Source organism: Mirounga leonina, unplaced genomic scaffold, assembly GCF_011800145.1.
Source record: "Mirounga leonina isolate KUSES-001 unplaced genomic scaffold, KU_Mleo_1.0 Mir_127, whole genome shotgun sequence".
Taxonomy (NCBI): domain Eukaryota; kingdom Metazoa; phylum Chordata; class Mammalia; order Carnivora; family Phocidae; genus Mirounga; species Mirounga leonina.
In genome coordinates, this window is record NW_023270316.1 from 25,054,737 (window position 1) to 25,076,494 (window position 21,758).

General features: G+C 34.5%; 1 pseudogene; it reads right to left on the reverse strand.

The window, feature by feature from the left end:
- Positions 1-19,804: 19,804 nt before the first annotated feature.
- Positions 19,805-19,908, reverse strand: LOC118009734 (annotated as a pseudogene).
- Positions 19,909-21,758: the final 1,850 nt, after the last annotated feature.

Here is a 21,758-nt window from a genome sequence, read left to right on the forward strand (position 1 = left end):
TGCTGAGATTAGAAAAAGGAAGTACAAGTGAATTCAGAGTGCTCTCTTATCTTTCCCTGGCCAGATCACCTGGCTTTGACTGTGTCCCTCATTAGAAGGTTATTAATTATCCCTTTGAAGGTTCTCTCCTTTGGGGTTTGGTAACAACCTTCTCCCTCTCTTTGGGAGAATTAAATGGATGTTAATGTTAAAACTCCAGGCTACTGCCTTATCCCTTATGTTTCCCCCAAGCCTTGCATATTCCCCTGAAATATGTCCCCTTCTTATATCCTTTTCAAGTTATACCAATTTGAATGTGCCAACAATTTCCACCTGGGAAACTGACTAATACAAGGATACACTTTCCAAGATAATTACACTAGTTTGTTGTATATTGCAAAAATGTGGTATAGTAATATTAGATAATCAATTTTCTGAACATATGAAAAGAAAGACATATTCAAATTCCATTATTTTTTACAATATAATTTTCATTTTCCCCCTAGGCACTTATGAGATTCAGTACATTCTTATTTAAACTTTCGTACTGAGTTACTAGTGCTCAGACACATATAAGTAAATGTATAATGAGCTTGAACTAATCAATAACAGTGAAACTTTTTAAAAAGGAAAAATGTTTAGAATGATTTACTTAGAAGAATATATGATAGTCAAATGATATTTTTTTTAAAGATTTTATTTATTTATTCATGAGAGACAGAGAGAGAGACAGAGGCAGAGGGAGAAGCAGGCTCCCCGCAGAGCGGGGAGCCTGATGCGGGACTCGATCCCAGGACCCTGGGATCATGACCTGAGCCGAAGGCAGACGCTTAACCGACTGAGCCACCCAGGCGTCCCAGTCAAATGATATTTTAACAGGTTAAATTTGGGTCATAAAAAATTTCCCACTTGTATTATTTTTCTCTAAAATTTACTCCCTTTCCTATTAGTACCATCAACTGAATAACCAAAACTGGAAATAAGGGTGTGAATCTAGAATCCTTCTTGTTCAGTTCTCTGAATCCATTTTTTCACTAAGATCTAGGTTGTGAACACCTTAACATTTCTCTCGTATGTCCCTTTATATCCACCATGACTACCAATGAATTGAGCCAAGCTCTCATTATCTCCCAAATGAAATATACATTAATCTTAATTATGTTCCTGTCATGCAATAGTTGTTTAAATAAATGTTGAAATCAGTTAGTTGGTTATCTTCATATAGCTCCCTGTGGAAGGTAACAGTTGAGCCATGACTAGAAAGAGGTGAGATATTTATACCTATGGACTTTGGAGACAAGAATTAACAGTCAGTGAAATGGTCCTACAGTGGGAATGCACAAGGCATACTGAAGGAACAGGGGAGAGTCCAGGGTGCGACTACTGATTACACAACAGAGAGGACAGTAGATGGCATACCCTGCCACTTAAGGGCACACAGGGTTTACATTTACCACTTCCACCAACATTCTGCTGACTATTACTTATTTACATGCTTAAAGAATAGGCTATATTTAGGCTGCTATAGTCTTTATCTGAATGGCCATTTACCAAGATACAGTGTTTTTACTATGGACACACTGAACATCAGAGGTCACAGTATCCCATCAGAGTATTTATCTGGAAATAAAGAGTTTCTAGGGCGCCTGGGTGGCTCAGTCGTTAAGTGTCTGCCTTCGGCTCAGGTCATGATCCCAGGGTGCTGGGATCGAGTCCCGCATCGGGCTCCTTGCTCGGCAAGAAGCCTGCTTCTCCCTCTCCCATTCCCCCTGCTTGTCTGCTTTCGCTATCTCTCTCTCTGTCAAATAAATAAATAAAATCTTTAAAAAAAAAAAGAGTTTCTATCACAATTTGTGTATGTGTGTGAGAGAGAGAGAGAGAGACAAAGACAGGGATAGAGACAGAGAGACAGAGATGGATCTTACATTGTTTAAGTTTGCATTGATGTGCTGTGGTTGAAGTCACACAGGTTGGGGATAACTGCCAACTCATCTGTCAGTATTTGTCTACGGGATTCACTACATCAGTGATTGTGTTATGTTCCAAATAATGCAACATGATAACCAATTTATTACATAATATTATATTAAATCTTGAGAAATTAAACCACAACTTTTGGAAATCATTTTAGAAAATCGCATCTGATTAAAATCATTTCAGAAAATGATAGCTGACAAAATCAGTGAAACTGTACACAAGTAGCTGTACATGAAATTGTATTTTAAAAGTATGGAATAGTTCAGGCGCCTGGGTGGCTCAATTGGTTAAACTTCTGCCTTCGGCTCAGGTCATGATCCCAGGGTCCTGGGATCGAGTCCCGAATCAGGCTCCCTGCTCAGCAGGAAGCCTGCTTCTACCTCTGCCCCTCCTCCCACTTATTCCCTCAAACTCTCTCTCTCTTGCTCTCTCAAATAAATAAATAAATAAAAATCTTAAAAAAAACAAATAAAAGTATGGAATAGTTCCTTTATTTACTATTTACTTTTCATGAGTCAGGCTTTACTTCATGATAATGAGTTGTATGTGGTGTGTTTTAGGGAAAGGTCAATGGGACAAACTCATCAAGAACATGTAATAAAATCTCCAAATGCAGATTATGTTATGGATAAAATTAACTGGCAAAAAGAAGTGTAAAGCAACAGATGGCCAATAAGAAAAGATGTAATTTAAATAATCAGGTCCGTTATTGATTAAAAGATAGAATTTTAATCTAAACTTGCATATAAGGTATACAAATATGGCTGACAAATATAAGATTTTCTACAGTTTGTGAGATACATAAAGGAAATTTTTTTAAAGATTTCATTTATTTAATTGAGAGAGAGACAGTGAGGGAGCACAAGCAGAGGGGTGGCAGAGAGAGGGGGAGAAGCAGACTCCCTGCTCAGCAGGGAGCCCGACACAGGGCTTGATCCCAGTACCTGGAATCACAACCTGAGCTGAAGGCAAACGCTTAATGGACTGAGCCACCCAGGTGCCCCAGAAAATTTTTATATGCAAAAAATAAATAGTGACTAATGATAATGTTACATGCTGAGATCATGTTCTAAAATTTAAGAACTTATAAATAAGAAAATTTTAGAAAAAACAAAAAACATACATATACTAATCAAAAGTTGCACCTGAGGTTGATTTTTTAGTTTAATAGAAATTGTCAACACGTTTGAGCACATAACAGTGAAATTCTCTCATTAGGCAAAATCTCAATGATGTATACACTTCAAACATTTAAAATAACTATGTTTTAAAGCTCTGAGACAATAATCTCAATAAGGATGATGGTATATTAATTAGTTATTACTGCATAACAAACCACACCCAAATTTGGTGGCTCTAAAAATGAACTTTTATTATTATAATTAAGCCTACAAGCCCAAAAGCTAAACTGATGGTTGTAGTGGTTCTTCTGGCTTCAACTGTGCACGCTCATGCTTAGGGTTAAGACAGCAAGAATACTGCAGGCTGGCTGATCTACAATGGCATCACTCCCGGTGTGGAATTTGGCTGGCTGTCAGCCAGTTGGCCTTGTTCTCATGGCATGGTATATATCCTAGGGAGCAGTATAAAATATTCAAGGCCTCTAGAGCCTAGACTTACATGACTCATTGATATTCTATCACTTCTGACTCATCATATTGGTAAAAGTAAACCATAAGGTTAGCCCAGATTCATTTGCAGTGAAAAAAAGATTCCATTTAATATAACTATAAAGTCAAATGGCATGGGGCATGAAATACCTCTTCAGAGGGGGGAGGGGGACAACTTCAGAAACCACTTCATCATGCTCTGCCCCATGGTCCCCACAATTCATGTTTCCTCACACTTGCAAAATATACTCAGTTTACCTCAAGAGTATCTAAGGAGACATCCAATCATGGCATCAAGTTCAAAATCCAGAATCTTATGATCTACATCTGTACATATGGAATTGTTCAGATACATCATTTCTTGACCTGGGGACCTATGATTTAAAGAGACAATTGATCTGTCACCCAACATATCCAAGATACAATGATGAGACAGAGACAGGATAACCACAACAGATACTCATTTATCATGGAGGAGAATGAGGGGCATGAGGCAATCACTTTGGATCCATAGAAACTCTGAAATATGCTTTGAGCATATATTGCCAGGTTAGTCTATTGCAATAGTGAGAGTGTTGCATGAATAGACCTATTTTCTGCTTCCTGGATGTCTTTCCAGTCCACTGACTTAAGGATTCTTGATTTTTCCTTGTGGTTTATTCTTTTTTGTTTTCAAAAATAATTTTAAGACAACCTCTTTCATGTCTGCAATTCTCTAATTCTTGGGCATCAAAATCAAGCTAATTGAAGAGTTTAGTATTAAAATAAGTAGAAATTTATCATCTATAGAAATCTGTAACCAGAGTGGCCTATATCTGGACTAAGTATTAAAAAAAGTTTAGTATTCACCTTAACACTGGCATGTAAGATTTATATAAACTCAACAAAAAATAAATTTAAATGGTTTTACATTGCTAGAACTAATGGGTTATAGACAAAATGATATGACACTGAGATGAATGACTCTGTTTTGACATTGTGACACTCTATCCTGAGAGATCTGGAGCACCATATACTCAGAACCACAGTGATGGTTAATTTATAGTTTCATTATTTCAAGTTTTCAACAGAAGCATATCAACAAAGAAGAATGAAACCTGATTTAGTATTGTTGCAGATCCTTTGGGATATTCTTAGTTCACTGCCCTAATTAGTTACTTTTGAAAAAAATTGCTTATGCAAAAAGATAGCCTTCTCAAGTTGGTTTCTATTCACAGAAAGTTAGGGACAAAGAGACCTTTTTATAGTCTAAATTACTTCCAGTCCCTTTTAGCCCTACTGGAGGCTGGACTCTTCACCATCAAAACTTATTTAATAAATCTGTGGGCTTCCCATGTGTCCGATTATAGTTAATCCCATTTGATAAAAGCAAAACCCACAAAGAGCAAGCCCAAGAATTCTGAGAGTTCTCTATCTTTCAAGCTAGATTAAATATGTGACATGTAATGACTACAATGTAGCTATAATTATCTGAAATGTTTAGGTGTAAAGATTCATAGTTAGGGGCACCTGGCTGGCTCAGTCAGTGGAGCATGTGACTCTTGATCTCTGGGTGTAAGTTCTAGCCCCATGTTGGGTATAGAGATTACTTAAAAATAAAATCTTAAAATAAACAAGATTCATAGTTATAATTATCTGATTTGAGAAATGATTTTTCTTTTCAGAATAACTCTCCCAATGAAAAACTAGAAAGACTAAAAATTGAAAAAATAAAATAAAACATAGTTAATAAAAGTTTCTAGAAAACACTGAAGACAAAAAAAAAAACTTGTGTAGGAAGAGGCTAGAAAGGAGTCAAAGATGTGGACCCTTCTCTGCTTGACAATTATCATATGGTTTCACTCATACGTGGAACATAAGTAATAACACGGAGGACCATAGGGGAAGGGAGGGAAATCTGAAGGGGGAGAAATCAGAGCGGGAGACAAACCATGAGAGACTATGGACCCCAAGAAACAAACTGAGGGTTTCAGAGGGGAGGGAGGAGTGAGGGAGGGGGTAACAGGATGATGGGTATTAAGCAGGGCACATGTCGTGATGAGCACTGGGTGTTACATGTAACTACTGAATTATTGAACACTACATCAAAAACTAAAGATGTACTATACAGTGGCTAACTGAACATAATAAAAAAAATGCAAAAAAAAAAAAAAAGATGTGGACCTTTTATTTGTTACTACTCTCACCTCAAGGCATTTGCAAACTGGAAAGTGGTAGCTAAGGGACTAAAAGGCAGAGATTTTGATAAACTCTGGAAGCTCAGGCAAAGGCCTTCACTTCGATGGACACCAAAAAAGAGTCCAAGGAAGCACCCTGGATTTTTTAGCTGGGACAAGTTAGGAGTAAGATTGAACTGAAAATTTCATAGCCATCCCGAAGTCTGAAATCTAGATTAAATCATTTATATCCTGATTGGTCCTAGGTGTTTTTTTCCTCCTTAGCTAGTCAGCAGAGACAAAAAATTCTTCCTGGATGTAGAAAATAGTATCCTATGCCCTAAAAGTTTCTGTATAATTATGCACTTGTGTCTAGCATTGAATCAGAAAACAACAGCAACAGCATGCAAATGTATAAGAATTCACTAAAAAAAGAGAACAAGTAAATAGAAACAGATGAAGAGTATTCAAAATATTCTGATCCAGCTATTAGAGTTATCAAACAAGAACTTTGAAATAATTGTATTTAATATGCTCAGCATATTAAATGAGAATGTAGGGAACTGTAAAAGACAACCAAAAACTATGAAATAATCAAGCAGAATTTATAGAAGTGAAAAAAAATTAAGATTCCAATTGATGGGACTATCAGTTGGTTAGATAGACACCTTCACCACAGCATAAAAGATGATGAAAGAAGTAAGACATGACTGGTGACATACAAGAAAATGAAGACATTCTCCACACTCTTACATTCCACTAAAAGCAGACTAGCTTTTAGTTTCCTGAAATGCACTGCATCATCCTTCGGTTAAAGCAGGATGCCAGAAATTTGTCAGCAAGATAGAGATGGTGTTTGCCATCCCCATCACTAAATAATTACATTTCAATACTATTTAACTTGTGTATTTTGATGTATCTATTTCTTCCTTAATTTAACAAACTTTATTTGTAAACTCATGTGGTAAGTATCTAGGATTAACATTAAAGCAAGAGTGATGTGCATGGATTTCAAAACATAGGCCATGGAGACTTGAATGTGCTTTACTTCGAATTCTGCAATGTAAAATTAAAATGATTTAAAAATATACTCATGAAATTCTAAATCAGAAGTTCATGTTTGTAATCTCATTTTAAATATAAACTATTGATAAATCATATACTTACATACTGTATATAAGATACCAGAAATTGTTTTATAGAGGGAAAATAGTCATACCTCTCTATTTCATATTAAGTAGGGATTAATAATAAATGTATAAATGCATGACTAATATCAGCCCATCTCAGTGAATGATTTATTAATATTCTCATTATGAGGGCAAATTAAATGTGGGTGGATGTAGCCACAGCTATTCATTCTGAAAAAAGAATGAATAAATCAATATTGATGGAACAGAAGGATCAGAATGATGACTATTTGGAGATAAATCTAAAAAGAACAGAGGAAGCTGTTTACAAGGAGTCCAAAATGTCAGACTAAGGAGTAATTTTGTCTGACTAAATCCTATGTATCCTTTCTCAATTTTGACACACTATTTTCAAGAAATAATTAATTGATTATCCCTAGCCCCAGATATGACTTCTAAAACTTGGGTTTCTAACTAACTCAAAGTTATGGTAACTCAAAATTTCATTTGCAAGTTTTTCCATATCACCAGCCCTATTTATCATGCTTTAAACCTGTAAGTCATTTTTTTTTGTATCCACCCTGTTTATTCCCATGTTTCACCCTAATAACCCAAAGCCACTGCTATTATCACCTTCATTTATTCTCTAGATTCAGTATATCCCAGGTCTAGTCTATTAATTCTCTTTTCTTCTGAAATATATTCACTTGCTCTATTTCTGTTTTGCTCCCCAAAACTCCAGTCCAAACCATGATTGTTTACATGTTATCTTTTAAAAAAATTTTTTATTTTATTATGTTATATTAATCACCATACATTACATCATTAGTTTTTGATGTAGTGTTCCATGATTTATTGTTTGCGTATAACACGCAGTGCTCCATGCAGAACATGCCCTCTTTAATACCCATCACCAGGCTAACCCATCCCCCCACGCTCCTCCCCTCTAGAACCCTCAGTTTGTTTCTCAGAGTCCATAGTTTCTCATGGTTTGTCTCCCCCTCCGAATACCCCCCTCTTCATTTTTCCCTTCCTACTATCTTCTTCTTTTTTTTTTTAACTTATAATGTATTATTTGTTTCAGAGGTACAGGTCTGTGATTCAACAGTCTTACACAATTCACAGCACTTAATACACTCCTTTCTCTTCTTCCTGTTTTTACTATCAACTTCTCTGCATTCCCAGCATGATCTGCTTAAGTATACATCCGAATGTTTTACTCTCATCTTGACACCCTTTGGTGAATTTCCATGCAATTAAAATTCTTATCATGGCCTAAAACACTGATTATGATCAGGCTCCTGATCATGTCTCCAATCTTATTTCTTACATTACTTTTTCTTATTTGTTTTCCACCTACCCCTATACTCCCTAGATCAACTCCCATACATTATGCTCCTCAGATAATTTAGGATTTAGGTTAACAACTTAGTTTATATCTTTTTGTACCTTTTTTCTATATCTGTCAATCTCTTCTCTCTGCCTCTCTGTCTCTGCCTCTCTATGTCTGTGTGTGTGTGTGCGTGTATGCACATATTTTTCTTTCACCTGAATCTGTGTGAGATATATAGGTCTATTATGTTCTGATAGCTGTCTTTTTTTTAATTAATTATGCTAGGCACTCATGGAGCTCACCTGGCATAAAACTGTATGTATGCCTCCTTTCAGTTCTTCAAAAATTACATTTTAAAAATAGTTACCTATTTTTAAAGGTTTCTAGAGGGTAAAAATAGCTAATCTATAAATAAACAGGAATCTCACTTATAGCAGATATTTTTCCAATGACACTGGCTTGTAGAAAACACTAGGAATTCTGTGGAAATATTAATTAAATAATTTATTATATTAATTTAATTGAATTTAATAGCATGGCATATTATCAACTAAAATTGACAGCAATAATAAAATTTACCTCTAGACATGCGAGGATTCAGATATATTTCTTTATTCACACTTCCTTATGAACTTTATTAAGAGCCAGAATGAAAATGAAAACCAGGCAAAGGTCATGGTAAACTGCTCCTGCCAAAAAAAGACAACCCAAGACATGAACTAACCATATAGTCTAAAGAAAGTAAGAGTTGAGAGTTGAAAGTTATGCACCAGACCTAGGAATATATATGTTCAAATTTCAGACAAAGCCACTGGGACCCACAAAGGTTTACTTCTAGAATATGAATGGATCAGTGTCCTAGATAGAATTATTAAGGACTGCAGAAGTCCCAGAAGACACTCTCTTCTGTAAAGCATTGAGAAATACATAAGGGAAGAGATTGTTCTCATCTTGATAAATTCTGTGTTTGTTTTCAACTCTAAGCCAGGTGTAATTTAAGAAATATTGCCACTGAAGTGGGTTCCTTGATTTCAGTGGGGATTATGCAATCCTGGGCTAGCAGAGACGAAGTTCCATTGTTAACTGCCAAGAACATTGTAAGAACACCAACATAAAGGTAGCAGGAACATACCCATCTCAGAATGTCTTGGTCAGTATATGTCTTATGTAATGGTAAGTTGATTAAAGTGTCCAAAGCAGATGGAGGCCTAGAGGGCTGGCTTGATCAGTATAATGACAAAGCCCTATGTCTGGTAGCCAAAAACTTTATAATATTTGCCATAAAAAAGGGTCATGAATTCTCGTCCAGTTTACAGATCTAAGACAATTTGCAAATCTAGAGCCTTTTGATCCAAGGAGTGCCCATGAAGGATTACACACATTCGGCATGTGCATATTATTAATCATCTTTAAGTCTTTTCCATAGAGACCTCAAGCCATTACCTCTGGCGATACAGTAACTCTCTGTGGTCAGATTCCCCTGGTGGTCCAAAGTGGGCAATCTGCTGTCAGCAAGCCTCCTCCCTGTGGGAGACTTCCTTCAGGAATGCCTTGAGCATCTTTGCAGTAAGTTCCAAGGTATGATTCTCCACATGGAGGCTTTCTTTTTCTTAGATTGCTGTGTTGTTACTGTCTACTAACTGGATCCTAACTGGTGCAGGGGACTCCTTTTATTTTCCATATAGTAAACATTCTTGAAATGAAAAGCTTAGGGATAAATAAACAATATAACTGAAACATAGCAAGTACATGGTGTATACTGATGTCTGGGTACATCAAGCTGGCTCAGTTTCACATAGCATTGAATCTCTGGCAAAAATACACTGGTTGATAGAGATGCAAACTAAGCATGCACATATATGAACTTTATGGTTTTTTTTTAAGATTTTATTTATTTATTTGACAGAGTGAGACACAGTGAGAGAGGGAACACAAGCAGGGGGAGTGGGAGAGGGAGAAACAGGCTTCCCGCCGAGCAGGGAGCCCGATGCAGGGCTCGATCCCAGGACCCTGGGATCATGACCTGAGCCGAAGGCAGATGCTTAATGACTGAGCCACCCAGGCGCCCCCATATATGAACTTTAAAATACTTTTCTCAACATTGATTCTATGAGAGCCATGATACCACATTATGAGGAACATAGCAGTAGGTAATAAAAGTATTCAGATCTCATAGAAATCAATAATTTCATTATTTTGGCTCATTTTTCCCATATACATGCAATCTCTGAGTAAATAAGTAAGTATAAGTCTTTTTTATCCATATAATCATGATGATTTCTTTCTCCATATAACCCCCAATTCTATCATGTATCTACAGATCTGCATTGTATTAGCGGATATCCTCCACCCATAAAAACTACAGTTACATTATATCCATCTACACCACTGAACAGAGTAGGAGGAAACAAATAACAAAATTTATATTAAATTCCTCAAGAATATATTTATTAAAATATATATTAATACATATATTAAAAAGCTCCTTTTTAATGTAAATGGATATGGAGATATCTTAAATAAAATTTAAGAAAAAGCCAGAAACTATTGAAACCAGATCAAAAAGAAAGAGAAGACTGATTAGACATGTAAAAATTAGAAATTGACCCAGCAATTCCACTCCAAGGTATATACCTAAGAACGCTGAAAATATGTGTCTGCACAAAAATTTATATAAGAATGTTCATAACATTATTCATTATTGCCAAAAAGTTGAAATAATTCAAATATCTATGTAGTGATAAAGGATAAATAAAATACAGTATATCCATACAAAGAAATATTTTTCTGACATAAAAAAAAAGTTCTGATACATTCTACCACATAAATTAACCTTAAAAATGTTAAGTATAAGAAGCTAGAAACAAATGACCACAAATTGTATTATTCCATTTTTAGGGAATATACAGAATAGGCAAATTCATAGAGACAGAAAGTAGGTTAGTAGTTGCCAGGGATCATGGAAAGAGTTGACTGGGCAATTGTTAATGGGCAATAAAGACAGGATACTTTGGATTTAGATTCCCATGATAGCTGCACAACTGTGTAATATTCCAAAACAAAACAAAACAACAACAAAAAAACCCACAAGTGAATGTACACTTTTTTTTTTTTTTTTTTTTTTTTTTTAGAGAGAGAGTGTGTGTGCATAAGTGGAGGGGAGGGGCAGAGGAGAGGGAGCAAGAGAATCTCAAGCAGACTCTACAACTAGTGTGGAGCCCAACCCGGGGCTTGCTCTCACAACCCTAAGATCATAACCTGAGCTGAAATCAAGAGTCGGACACTTAACCAACTGAGCCAACCAGGCACCCCCTGAATATACACTTTTAAAGCATAAGTTTTATAGTGTATGAATTATATCTCAATTTAAAATTATTTCAAAAATGATTGAGGAGAAAGAAAATGTAACTATAACTACTCTTCAAAGTTGGAATCTTAAATTCACTTCTTCCTTATGAGAATCTCTTAGATACATTTTCCTTTATTTCACAAGTAATAAACAAATGGTTTCTTTGTTTTTCCAAGCTTACACAGCTAAGAAATGTTAAAGTAAGGTTTTAAACCGGCAATTGGACTTCACATCCCTGTGAGTATGATCCTTAATCACATGGGTATGAGATAAAGTCTTTTTCCTGCTAGCTCCTCACATAAGCGTATCTAATAAATGTTATGTGGGTATGGGTCTTTATTAACAATACTTCTATCACCTTTATCAAAATTACCTTCGCCTACTTTTCAGCACCAATCATATTTAACATGCTCCAGGAAACCATATTCAAAACAAAGAAATAAATGATTTTTTTCACCTGCAAACTCAATATACTTCCTATTTGGAAATTAATCATGAATATTTTTTAATCATGAATATTTTAAAATAGCCATCTATAAAAACTTAGTATTTTATATATGTTGGCAAGTCTTCAGGCAATCTGTGGTCTATGCCATTCTCTTTTTGCCACTTTTACTTTCAATACATGCATGACTGGTAGCAAATACACCTTATTAAGTAAGCTCTTATAAGGAAAAACTTTTAACATAGGTTTTGCCATGGAAATGAATGGTAACTGAAGTCTACTTTCCTTCATGTCACTTAGTTAAGAAACAGCAGCTGTTTCATAGAAGCAGCTGTGATCTAAAAGGAATTTTTCCTCTGAACCAGGTTTGATTTCACATCCTAATATGCATGGTATAGTGTGTAAGCCATTAGTATATAGTTTAAAGTTAAAGTCCATTAGAATTTTAGACAGATATTATAGGGATTAAAATGTTGCTGTAAGAGCAGATACAACGTGCCCTCTGAATCACTGGCTGTGTATCTGAACTCATTATATTTGCCGAACTCATCGTACGATTTGGCACATTTGAAACTAATAAAAATGGAAATCCTCCATAGAACTCTAAAGCTTTCACTAATCTTTATACTTTCTGCACTTGACCTATGGTTTGATATTCAATCAATAATTACTAGCACTCATTTATGGTTGAACATTATAAACAGTATTATTCCTTTCTCCATTATTACTACTTCAAATTAAAAGAAGGGTATTTTAAAATATCTGCCATGCACATGATGAAAATAATGAACAGAAAAGCATTTTCTTCTTTAACTGCTTTTAAAAAAGGAAAATCATATATACATAGACTTAGAAGTCATTTTTGAAGTAATTTTGTCAACTTGAAATTTACATTCTCTAAGTTTTCAGAGAAACTATGTGACATACTGTCAAACAAACTATTTGCCCTTCATCTGAAACTCAATAGCAGGAAGAACATAATAATAAAATAAGGCAACAAAGTGTGATTTCTTCTAACAGAAATTTCCTAGTTTGTTTTAATGAGAGTTTAAAATGTAGGGGCGCCTGGGTGGCTCAGTCATTAAGCGTCTGCCTTCAGCTCAGGTCATGATCCCAGGGTCCTGGGATCAAGCCCCGCATTGGGCTCCCCGCTCCTCGGGAAGCCTGCTTCTCCCTCTCCCACTCCCCCTGCTTGTGTTCCCTCTCTCACTGTGTCTCTCTCTGTCAAATAAATAAATAAAATCTTTAAAAAAATAAAAATAAAAAATAAAATGTCGTCTAAGCAACTTAAAATTTATTAAAATAAAATTTATTTTTATAAGTAAACCTTTATTTTTATTTTTACCCACTTGTGCACAATTGTCTTTGTTCTTCACTTGTTTCAATATATTCAAGTTGTGATCTGGTATAATTTCCTTTCAACTTCAAAAATTTATTTTAGAATATATTGTAGCACAGGTATGCCGGTGATGATTTCTTCAATATTTATTTATTTACCTATAATGTCTTCAAATGGCAGAACAACTGAAAATTATAAATTATTTATATTCCATTTCCCTCTATCAATTTCTTACTTACATATTTTCCTTATCTTAATGATTACTATGGAAGTTGAAATATATAATCTTGTATTATATAAGTCTAGTATAAATTAATGCATTAACCACTAGCAGATAATGCAAGGGACTTAGAAAATCTTAGTCAACTACCAAATATCTATTTTGACTTAATATAAGCCTTTTCTTTTAACAATATAACAACACTGGGTAATAAAATAGGAGTCAGACTCTTATATAAGCAAATTAGAACAAAACCTTTAACCCAGTTGACTGTTTAATACAAAAACAAACCACAAGAAGAAAGAAAATAATAAATATGAAGAGAAGGAAAAATGGTCAAACTCAGAAAGGAAATGGCAAAACAGTAAGAGAAAAGTAATTGTGACACAGGAAAAAAAAAGTAAGGAATGGTAAGAAATAATATACCTTATCTCTGTAATAAAAATATTTTATATTCTATCTATATTCAGATATTTACTTGGAAAATGACACATATGCTTATATATAAACAGAAGTACATTTTTATTATATGCATAAACAAAGGCCTATATTTATAATATTTATGTGGTAGCATTCACAGTATGATTTTCCTGAGAATGCAAAAAATTGATCAACATAAAACTTATGTAAGATAAGTTATATGAAAAATTCAGCCCTCAAAAAAAAAAAAAAGAAAAATTCAGCCCTCAAATTTCAGAAGTTGTAATCTTAGAATTAAGATATGGATATAGCAAAGTAGAAATCACCAAAAACTCTACAGTATCTTAAAAAGATATTAAAATAGTCAATTCAAATCTCAAAGTAGATTTAAAAACCAAAGTTGAAATATATTTGTAATAATGAAAAAGAAACCATACTATACTTTTCTAAAATAGTTTGAACCACCTCTCGCCCTCTGCACCACTACCACCTGCTTTTAGCCACTCTTCTCTCTCATCTGAATTATCTTAGCTCATGATACGTCTACTTTTATCTTCCATGGTCTACTCTCAACCCAACAGTCAAAGTGATTTTAACCTAAAGCAAATTGCTTTCCTTTTTAAATCAAGACCTCCATGGCTTTCTGTTTAACAAAGTCAAACCTAAAGTCCTTATAATTTCCTGAAATCCTTTCCGTCCAATGACCTGACTTCTTCTTCCATCCTCAGTCCCACTGTCACCACAATGCTCTTTGATCTTCCTTTTTTGCAAGCATTGAGGAAATCCTAACTTTCTGCTTCTGTAATACGTTTCAGTATCATTTATCACTTTCAAGCTCCCAGTGCCGATGTCTATTTTTCAGGTCCTCATATGTGCTGCCTGGATTATTATAAATCTCCCATTTCCCTTCTGATCTCTAATCTTTTGCTGTTCCTATGACATTTACACCTTACTGACCAGAATGATCTTCCAAAATTTTAAATTCGATCTTGTTAACCTACTGTTCAAAAAGCCTCCACCTATATTCCATACACTCGAAAAAAGGCTTCCAGAATATTTAGAATTGAGTCTCTCCAGCTTGATCACAATTCTAGGATGATTTTACTGATTTCTTCATTTACAGAATAAATTCTGCAATTTCACATTTCAAGACTTTTGTGTAAATTATTATTTGTGTAAATTATTGTTGCTGGAAGCCCTTCCTTATTTCTCAATTTCTATCCTTCTCACTTTGGCCTAGATCAATTTACAATTTAACTGATCCTCTAAGGAGCCTTTCTGAGTTATCCCAGACTTCTGAGATGCATTTATATTCCTATTGATGGTATTTGCAATGATCTCCCTGGAAAACAGGGACTATGTATTTTTGTTTTTGTTTTGAAATCATAACTCTCGCTATTACTTACAGCTATGCTTAGAAAATAAATGGCCTGTAAATAATATGTCTTGCTGTCACTTTCCCCATTAGCTTCATGGTGATAATGATATTTAGCCTGTCTGCCTTGCAGCATTTTTAGATTTAAGTAAGATGCATGGGATATACTTTCTCAACTGGTAACCATGATGAAAATATGTCAGTGTTATTCACTGAGAAGTCCCTTTCCTGATAGTGAGTTTATTGATATTGGAAAGCTAGAGCAGGAAAAAAAAGTGAATTTAAAGTGAATTTTCTCTTGAATTAGTATAAAGATTTTTAATATCCTCTGCTACGAACATAGACCAAAAAGAATGTATTATTAGTGTATTTTTGAGGGACAAGTCAAAATAGCATCTCTGGTGCTATTACCTGAAAAAGTCATAATTTTTCATGACATATTATGGGAAAAATGATGTTAACTACATAGTCTAAAGGCAAGGAAGGCAGGGTGTCCAAAATGTGATCGCTTTAACTGCCTTCAACACAAGCATTCAAGGTTAAGCCACTTTCATCTCTTGACATGTGCAATTATAATAGTTTTTTTTACTGTATATATCATGAGTGTTAATCCATATTGTGAGTATTTTTCAAGTATATTATTTTTCTTTGCTTATTGTTTGTTTTGTCTAATAAAGTTTAAACATAATATATTCAACTCTATCGATATTTACTTTTTAATTATTTTCAGATATAAGTGATATGTAATATTACATTATTTTCATTATATTAGGTTACAACATAATGAGCCAATATTTGCATATATTGTATATATTTTGTAGGTTGCCTTTTCATTTTGTTAATGGTTTGTTGATGGTTTCCTATGAATTATTTTATAAAAGACTAAACCAAAACTATCAAATGAAAAATACTAACAATCCCAAATCTACTGAAGCAATTAGAATCTTTAATTGTTCCAAAATAACAACTCTAGACATAGATGTCCTCTAGTGAATCCACTGAAACATTAAAAAAACAAAAAAGGATAGAGAAGATGTAGTGTGTGTGCAATTATATGATGGAATATTACTCAACCATAAAAAAAGAATGGAATCTTACCATTTGTGACAACATGGATGTAAATACAACGGTATTTAATCAAGTCTCTTTTCAATGAACTAGAGGGTATCATGCTAAGTAAAATAAGTCAGAGAAATCACAAATACCATATGATTTCACTTATGTGTGGAATCTGAAAAACAAAACAAATGAACAAACAAACAAAAGAAATAGACTCTTAAATACAGAGCACAAACTGGTGGTTGCCAGAGGGGAGGTGGGTAGGGGGATCGGCAAAATAGGAGAAGGGCATTAAGAGATATAAACTTCCAGATTAAAAATAAATAAATAAAATTTTAAAACTCATCTTTATGCAAATACCTAGAGAATTAAAAATCTAGAACAAATTCCCACATTGTAACACAACAATACTATCTTGAAACATAGACCTGAAAAAATATAGATGTCTGGCATGTGTTCTATATGTATATAATCTCCTTACACAGCAGAATACAATACAATACAGGGGAAATCTGCTTTTCAGTTGAGTTCCTTACTTCTCCTTACTCAACAGTTGGTAGGGAGAACTGCTCTATATCAAGAGTATAATGTATTCACTGGGGCTCTCCAGAATCTAATATGACATGTCAGCCCATTCAATTATCAAAAGTTTGGCTGGTTCATGTCCTCTGAGCATACACTGTCCTTTTTTTGGTGCTAGGCTTGCTCATTGGTAGGCCACATCCCAAATTTTGCTACTGGCTTTAAGAATGGAGCATCCCATCTCTTGCTTAATCTATGAAGTGTTCATCAACTGGTGTTTATTTCTCTTATATTTCCTTGCATCTGGGGTTGTTGATGATTTTAAAGGAAAATATGATTTTTTAAAATTAATCCAATGACTTATTATTACAGAGCCAGTGAAAATATTTCATATCCTTCTCTATGCTAATCAAAGATATCTTTCTAAATTCATTTTTAACATTCTCAATTTACTTTCTTTTTTTAAAATTTTTTATTGTTATGTTAATCACCATACATTACATCATTAGTTTTTGATGTAGTGTTCCATGATTCATTGTTTGTGCAAATCACCCAGTGCTCCATGCAGAACGTGCCCTCTTTAATACCCATCACCAGGCTAACCCATCCTCCCACCCCCCTCCCCTCTAGAACCCTCAGTTTGTTTTTCAGAGTCCTTCATCTCTCCTGGTTCGTCTCCCCCACCGATTTCACCCCAATTCATTCTTCCCCTCCTGCTATCTTCTTTTTTTTTTTTTAAACATATAATGTATTATTTGTTTCAGAGGTATAGATCTGTGATTCAACAGTCTTGCACAATTCACAGCGCTCACCATAGCACATACCCTCCCCAGTGTCTATCACCCAGCCACCCCATCCCCCCCACCCCCCACCACTCCAGCAATCCTCAGTTTGTTTCCTGAGATTAAGAATTCCTCATATCAGTGAGGTCAGATGATACATGTCTTTCTCTAATAGCCAAACTGTGGAAAGAGCCAAGATGTCCATCGACAGATGAATGGATAAAGAAGATGTGGTGTATATATTCAATGGAATATTATGCAGCCATCAAAAGGAATGAGATCTTGCCATTTGCAACGACGTGGATGGAACTGGAAGGTGTTATGCTGAGCGAAATAAGTCAATCAATTTACTTTCTTTTAAGTTATTAAAAGGAGGAAAATTAGCAAGTCATCAAAAGAAAATTTATAATACCATACTGTTTTGATTACTATAACTTTGTAGTATAATGTGAAATCAGGATTGTGACACTTCCAGCTGTGTTTTTCTTTTTCGAGATTGCTTTTGCTATTTTGGGTCTTTTGTGGTTCCATACAGATCTTAGGATTCTTTGTTCTGGTTCTGTGAAAAATGTGTGATGTGTAAAAATATTGAATCACAATGATGTACACTCGAAACTAGTAAGATATTGTATGTTGATTATATTTCAATAAAAAAGGAAAAGAAAAACTTACCAAATGTTTAATTGAATTTCTCCCAAAAATATTAAAATGATAGGACTACAACAAATTATATGTTTTTGGTGAATTTATAATTTGGGAAGAATGAACAAATAATACCTAAAAATATTTCTTGCTCCATAACAAATTGAAGGTAACATGAAAAGGTTTTAAGATTTTGTTTTTGTTTTTTTTTCTCTACAACTTGTTTGGAGATGGCAGTGATGTTTAAGAAAAAAAAATGTCTTTTCAGAAGTACCAGAGCAATTATTATTTCCTGGACCGTGTTGACAGTATAATCCCTGGGGTTTTTTTGAAAAAGAGCTAGTGTAACTGAAAAATAATATGTAAAAATTTTTTTTTTTTATTTAAAACATTACTCTTTTAGATGCATAGCTCAGTCACAAGATATTTTGCTGTTACAACCATGGTAAGGGAAGCTTTAAAGTATGAACAATATGCTGTCCTTGGCCCAAGGGAATCTGCCTCCCTGTAAAGTGAAAATGGGATATGGGAATTGAGTTCTGTTGCCAGAATTTCCAACACTCTCTTAGGAGCCTGTTCTTTAGGAGCAATACATTTAATTTCCACCTGCAGAGAAGAGCCTTTAACCTTCTGCAGCAGGAGATCTAGGTTCACACCCCTATTCTTCCCAGGATAAAATGCATTAAGACTGGGACATACCTAATCATGTGTCTTGGTTGCCCTAAAGCATAGAAAATCAAAGGAATTTTCTTACTAGATTCACAATGTTGTTTCAAGGAGAAAAGAAGCATATTTGATTTGATAGGGATATTTCATCACTTTATAATACAAGATATTACCGAGGAACTTGTCTTTTATCATACCCTGCCTCATATTTTTCCTTCAAGTGTTTATCAGATGAATTATATTCGCCTATTGGCATGACCTCTAATGATGGTGAGAGACATCCAAAAGTAGCAAGGTAAATCTTTCTGCTTATAGGAATCATCTACTGGGCAAAGATGTAGGTGTATATTTTGTTCTAAAATCACCATTCTATCATGTCCTTCCTAACTTAAAAAATCAGTAGTTGCCCCTCAATGCCATCAGATCAGAACAAGGAATCTTTAACTTATTATTTAAGACCATTAAGAAAGGAACCCTTGTATTATTTTCCACATTACCTACTAATGCATAGTGCTATAAAATGGCCATCTTATTAAAATTAGAACCGATAGTTACTCGTGCACATAATTTCATCTAAAAGACGTCTTCCCATATTCTAAAACTACTTCTTCTGGGAATTTTCCACTAACTACCTCACTCTATGTCATTTTAGATTTGTCCTGAACTTTTACGATATTTAATCAAGTCTCTTTTCTTTCCTTGTTTTGTTATTTAAATATCTTTTGTATATACACTTAACACACACACACACAGAGCTTTGAAAATCTATAGTAAAGAAGCAGGGTGTATTTTCTTCCAGTAGTAAGTGCATTTTAAAATGATCAAACTGCTATTTTTTACCAAGATTTTAAACTGATAAGAACAGATACTACACTTGATCCTAGCCAAAAGGCCGAGAAGCTATTACCAAGATTTTAGATACATTTTAAAATCCTAATTCTTAACGATCATAGGCAATGGCATCTCATTCTTTGAATAAGGAAATCAAAACTTGGAAAGCTGGTATGCCTTGCAAATTTGCAAAGATATTTAAATGTCAGAACCAGGATTCCAGATAGGTCCATTAAATTCCCAAAACTTTTTCTCTCCATCTTCATTGTAGTCCAGCCCATTTTGTTTCTCAACGGATTTTTTTGTCATCAGTGTCTTCAATGGCTTCTGCATAACTTGATAGGATATACATAGCATATACCTACAATGGATGTTCAATAAATATTTGTAGAGTGATGACTATTTTCATGTTGGGTTTTTCTAAGCATCCTGGAGGGAATTAAGGAGAAAATCCAAACTGCAGATTATCAAGTTTATGTGGACACGTATGCTATCCTTTTTTTTATGTTGAGCAAAAATAGGAAGAACCAAATCTGGGAGTAAATAATGTAGAAAATGAACTAACTTGTCCAATGTAGAGAACACAGTTTTAAGATAATCTTCAACTGACTGGGTGCCATCTGAATTCAAGACCACTGAGGAAGGAATAAAGTATGACTACTACTAGACAAAATTTAGAATTACAGGAAAATGCATATTCATTGATTCTTTCCAGCAGGCTTCCCAGCATGATATGAGTTGGATGATTAAATGCATCTTTCAGCTGACAAAACACATGGGAATTGTAGCAGATGGAAATTGTAGAGATAAGCCAAAAACAGAAGGCCAATAGGCTACTTCAAGTAAAATCAGAATATAGCATTATCTGGGTGAATTTTTGTGTTCCATGAGGGCAGAGATTTTTGTGTTTTTTTTTTTTTCATACACCTATCCCATGCTCCTTAAATAACACCTGGAATAACTGCATTAGTGAATTTACTGGGCTCAAAATTAATCACTGATAATCAATCATTCTAAGTTTAAGAGAAAAAAAATCACATTAACCAAATTCAATTTTATTTTGTTTTTTAAAAAACAAAAAAGTCAGTAACTGACATAGGGGCCAGAATACATGTGTCTGCAGATACAGTGAATTCTCTTCCCCTAGGTAGCCCTCCCTACATGGGATTCCAATTCTTTTGTATGACTTTGTTTCTTTAGAAATGTTAATACATTTTGTCAGCTCGAGACTTGCATGGTGGTTAGGTATATTTAATTGAATTTGTCAGGTAGTTGAAATTTTATTCATTATTTAATACAACCATCATATTTTTTTCCAGTATACAAACTTTTATTTTGCAAACAATAGAATTGAAAAAACGTGGAAAACTTTAAGCAAAAAATGCAGTGATAACATATCAGAAATTAACCAATATATACATACTGAATGTATGGAATGTGTATTTAAAATTTAAGAAAAATGGACAAGATTATGCATTAGATATGTATATGCTCATTATTACGAGAAAATGAGACTCAAACAAAATCATTTAAAAAAATCATAAAGAGTTCGGGTGTCTGGGTGGCTCAGTCCATTAAGTGTCTGACTTTGGCTCAGGTCATGCATGATCTCAGGGTCCTGGGATCTAGCCCCCAACTGGCTCCCTGCTCAGCTCAGCAGAGAGTCTACTTCTCCCTCTCCCTCCCTGCCCCTCCGCCTGGCCCTCCCCCTGCCCCGCCCTCCTTCTCTCTTTCTCTCTTTCATATAAATAAATAAAATCTTAAAAAAATGGTAAGGAGTATTTAATGGGGTTCTGTAATGGAATACAATTATAATATTACTAAGCTTTGCTATAATGGTGAAGAATCATCCGAATTATAATGGCTTAAAATTAGTTTGTACTTATCACTCACACAGTATATAGTTGTGGGTTGGCTGCAGTT